Genomic DNA, 5,473 nt, shown 5'->3' on the forward strand with positions numbered 1-5,473 from the left:
GACAGTAACAAATTCCACGGAGGAGCCCATTTGAACTCTAAATTTCCAGACAAACGCAATTTTAAATCAATATTTCCTCTTTTAACAGATTTTTAGATTTATTTTTCGTATACGAGTTTTTTGCCCACATACCGAGGGTTAACTTCCAGAGGAACCTGGCTCCGCCCCCTTGAGGACCTGACAGTTGCCCTGCCTGCCTTGCCTGTCGCTGTAAAAAAAGAAAGAAAGAAAGAAAGAAAGAAAGAAAGAAAGAAAGAAAGAAAGAAAGAAAGAAAGAAAGAAAGAAACTCCACCTACTTCTCTCTGCATCTCTCTGTCTCTCAGTCTCTCCCTCCCCGTTTCCTTTATCTCAATAAAACTCCTTAGTCAAGCCTCAAGTTTTGCCTGCATGGCGTATTTGTCTCTGCCCCACCCCCTCCAACCCACCCCCACCCCACACTCCCCTGCCAAGGCCTCTGGTCTCACCCCACCAGGTCTCTTGAACTTAGAATCATTATACCGAGGTAGTAAAAAGAATCAGTTCTATGGCACTATAATTGCAGAAGGATGGATGTGAACTACAATGTGGGTTTTGGGAACTGCGCCAGGGTCCCCTCCAGAGGACCTGGGTTCAATTCTCAGCACCCACATGGCAGCTCACAACTGTCTGTAACTCCAGTTTTGGGGGATCTGATACCTTCATGCCAATGCACATAAAATAAAGTTAAATAAATTATTTTTTTTTAAAAAAAGAGCAACAAGTGCTCTTAACTGCTGAGCCGTCTCTCCAGCCCCACAAACACATTGATTTTTATGACAAACAACTAGCTTTTCGATATTGATGTTGAAATCTTGGTGTGTAGGGAGGGTAGCTGTTTGTTACCTTCATTATCAATATCACAAGGCATTGTTCAGAAGGTATGCACAGAGAGAGTCACACAAGATGATAAGTTATTATAAAATACAAGGTGGAAAATTGGGTGGGGGTAATAGCTCAGTGCTAACACACTTGTCTAGCGTGGGCAAGGTCCTGGCTTTGATCCATAGTACACACACACACACACACACACACACACACTCATGCATCATGCATGATTCCATAGCTTTGGGTCTCACTGCTCTATCTCTTTTTTCCACCTTGCTGAGGTTGAGCATATCCTGGTTCTCCCCCAAATCCAGCAATCAAAAGGGTTAATGCCCAGCAGGAACTGAGCAGATGTGCTTCAGGCCCTTCCCATCCTGGTTGAATAGCACCAAGCCACAAAGGGGTTAAGTATACTGAATGTCGTCCCACAGCGTTGGGGTGTTGAAGCTGCCCCTTACTGGCACACATCAATCAGCTGTGTTTTGTTTTGCTTACATCTCCACCAATACTGCTCAAACTTGAGCCTGCAACAGAACCCCTGGAGGACGTGTTAAAGCATGCACTGCTCGGCCTCACCCTCAGAGCTTCTGAGTCAGGAAATCCAGGGTGGGGTCTGGGAAGGAGCGCCGTTCCCAGGCCACGAGGATGGAGCTCCTTCACGGATCTACAGAGAGCCTCAGATAGAAACAGAGCTTTAGAATCAGACTTTTAAGATAGTAGAACGCGCACGAGTAACATGCGGTCTCAGGATGCAGGCTCTTTCTTGTTCCATGGATCTGATGGAGAGTCTGGAGCCCTACAGTTCTACCAGGCTCCCCAGGTGAGGTCAATGAGGCCTTCACCTTGAATCAAGGTCTATGTGGGACTTGAATAGCAAGGGCTGGGGCACCAAAGAGAATTCACTGTTCATCTCCACGCAATGAAAGTCCCGCTTGGAAGTCTGTTTCTCCCTGTCTACAATTCCCTCCTGACTCTCTTTCTTTCACTGACTATATTCTAACTCTGTCTTCTTCTGTTCTTCTTCTCCCTCGCTTCCTTTTCCCTTTCATCTCTCTACTTATTTCCTTCCCACTCTCGCTCTCTGGTTTTCCTGCCGTCTTTGGAAGTTTTTAAAATCCCGGCCTTCTCTCAGGACTGCGTTTCTGTTTGAATTCCTTAAGTAGCAAACAAAACGAAGGAGACCAAAAAATACAGCTCTGCTTGTTCCTAAGGAAACTCTCTTCAGACTGTCGCTGACTTTGACATTTCCAGTGACGATATCAGGAATGAGTCTCGGTGTAGGAAAAGGCATGTGAGTACACGTTAGAGGAACAATGCAGGTAGCCAGGGCCAAAGAGAATGCCCAGACTTCTCTCATTCAAGAACGTCCTTCACTTGGACCACTTTTTCTGGGGCTAGGAATTTCTCCTGTTTATGAACTAATGTAGCGAACATTTTTTTTAAAGATACGAGTATTGTAAACCTGACTCTTTGCTAGTTTTTAATGCCTGCCTAAATCCTGAGAACAAACAGGCTGCCGTACGCCTTCATCTGTACTCTCCTTGCCCTAGGGCTGGACAAGCTGCTTGGCAGCAAATTCTGTGGAAATCTACAAGTCTTAGCACTGGAGGACAGAAGTATGGCCCAGCCTCACGGCACTCCAGAAACCAGAAGATGAGGCAGACGCCCGTCACTAATTAGCCGTGTCTGAAAGTTACCTCTGAACTATCCCCTTTAGCCTTGTCTCTCTGTGTGACATGATTCTAAACCAATTCTAGCAGCAGAAGGCTTCAAACTCCGCTGCCCTTCTCCTTACAGTGAGTAGACGAAACTATCCAGGAACTTGAGAGGTAAACCCTTGTCTAGACGTCAGCTCTCCCTGTCAAAGCAGTTGTGACTGAATGCAGGCACAAGTTTGCACCCCCAGAAGGCGTTTATGGTTAAGACCACTCAGGGATGCTAACGACACCAGTAGGTAGAGTCCAACATCCCCGTGCTATTGAATATCCTACTACGCAGACAAGGTCCCCCACCCTCTGTGATAGTGAAAACTATGGTCCAAGGCATCAGTAGGGCTTTAACTGGAAAGTCTTGTTCAGAGGATGCCCAATCTGCGCTAAGCCCGTCTTCCCTTCTTGAATGAAAACTGAGAGAAGTAAGGGAGAATTCATGAAGATAAGACCTTCAATCTGTGCATCGGAACACTGGAATGAGTTCCTAAAGCCCAGTTGAAGAGTGGAAGGGATGAGAATATGAGCAAAGAGGTCAAGACCATGATGGGGGACGCCCACTGGAACAGTCTACCTGAGCTAATGGGAGCTCAACAACACCAGCCGTACTGGGAAGGAACAAGCATAGGAATCAATACAAAAAATAAAAAATAAAAGACCTTCAATCTGTAATCATGACGTTTGTATTTTGGGGGTTTGCTTGTGTTTGTTTTATTTCATGCTGCAGTTTGCCAGACCCTGGTTTGGGTGACAGAAGAATCAAAGGTGGAAAGCTACCATGTTCTAATGCCAGCCGGGTCTAAATGAGCAAAAGAAGCAAATACTTCAGGGGCAAAAAACGGGAGACGTCAGAGATACTCTGCCTCTTGTTTGTTAAAGAAGAAGTCAGCAGCACACCCACTGCCAAAAACAGCATCTTGCTGTTGACCACTCCTGATTCAGCCTTCCCAGACAAGGAAGACCAAGGTCAAGTTAGCACAGGAACATTGTTCCTCTTCAGGTGGGGCCGCTTGTCCCTCTACCATCAACACAGGACCTAGGGTATGAAAAACCCAAACGAAGATATTCCTCACTTTTATTATAGAAATAGCTATTTCTCATATTTTCTGGTGTCTTTGTTGCTCTGAGAAATTGAGAAACAGAAGCCATGGCCAGGTTTATTTGTTTTGTTTCAATTCTGAAAAATCTTAGCTTGGTGGCTTTTCTTTTTGTACAGCTTGCAAGCAAAGAATTTTTAATTTTTTTTGTACAGTTTTTAAAAGTTGTAAACACAAAGATGGTGCCACCACACAGCGGTCTGTGGCCTGAAAAGCCTAAAATATTACCTGCCCCTTCCTAAAAAGTTTGCCAATCTCTGACTGTGTGAAAGTGAAGTCTCTTTATATTTTGCATGGCTTCGAACAAAACAGACACGTTCTGGAATCTGTGAGTCATAAAATGAATCGACAGGAAGCTCACTAGAGGATTAAGGTGTCAGTCCTTTTCTAAACAGCACAGGGTTTGTTTTGGGGGATTCTGTGGTTATTTGTGGGTTTAACAATATGTACCTCAATCCCACTTATTTCCCGTCACTTTGTATCTACCCTCTGCCCTTGCAACCTCCCTCTACAAAATGAAAAAAAAAAGAAAAAAAAAAGACAAAAATGAACAAACAGAAGTCTCACCGTGGAAGCTGAAGTGTGTCACAGTGAATCATACAGTGCACCTTGTAGTTTAGATGTCTGTACTGGCAAATGTTCATTGCAATGAGTCATGGGTCTGTTTCGAGGCCTCTGGCTTCTGCGACACTGTCAATACTGGATCCTCCCTGAACCTGCTCTTGGAAATCCTGCTCTTGCCCTGTGTCGTGGAGATCCTGCAACATTGGATCTGCAGGGCGGGCGCTCCAGCAGTTCATAGTTGGGGTGGATGTTGAGGTGGACCAACTCATAACTCTGGATCTGGACCTGGGTGGTAGCTGAACTGGTCAGCCTGCCAGCTCTCCTGCATCCTCGACGCCAAGGCAAGCTCTCCATCACTGCTCTGGCCAGCTGACCCATTGCTGCAGGCAGCAAGGGGGCAGTGTCAGTTCTCCCACTCGCATGCCCTCAAGGCCAGCTCGCCCTCACTGACACCACCAGGGCCAGCTCTACTGTGCCGCTCAGTTGAGGTGCAGAGTCCGCTCTCCCAAGCGCAGCAGCTGGTGAAGGGCAGGGCCAGCTCTCCTGCTCTCATGCCCCTAGATCAGTTCTCCTGCCTGCTGCAGGTGGCGAAGGTGAAGAGGGAGAGGGCATCTATCCCTCAACCACGCCACCCACTGAATGGCAGGCAAGGGACAGCACAGTTTCTTTCAATTCCTAAATGAAATCAGCTGTGAGTTTCTGATGTTTTCTGCTTAGGTAGATATTGTCTGAGGCATATTTGTTTGTTTCCCCGGCCACTCAGACTGGAAATAACCACACAGAAACCATATTAATTAAATCACTGCTTGGCCTATTAGCTCTAGCTTCTTATTGGCTACATTCTAAACTAAGCCATCTCCATTCATCTGTGCATCACCAGGAGGTCGTGGCCGGGCTCCAGCAGAGGCTACATGGCTTCTCATTCAGTCTGCCTACTCTCTCCTCCTCTATCTGCTAGGAACTCCCGCCTTGCCCTATCCTGCTAAGCCACTGGCTGAAACAGTTTTATTCATTAACCAATAAAAGCAAACCATAGACAGAAGGACCTCCCACACCAGGTAATGATCCGAGAAGCAAGAAATGTGAAGAAATCAATGACAAAAGGGGAAGATCAAGATGCGGGAAACAGATGGCTTCTGCATCCAAGGTCCTTGGTTTTCTGATTCTTGACTGGCCAGCTAGTTGCCTAGCCACAGCCTAACGGTGAAACTAGGTTCAAAGTCTGCCGAAGTTCCAGGTTCTGAGATGACCTCCTCAAT

This window comes from Myodes glareolus, chromosome 16 (assembly GCF_982192425.1).
Source record: "Myodes glareolus chromosome 16, mMyoGla1.1, whole genome shotgun sequence".
NCBI lineage: Eukaryota > Metazoa > Chordata > Mammalia > Rodentia > Cricetidae > Myodes > Myodes glareolus.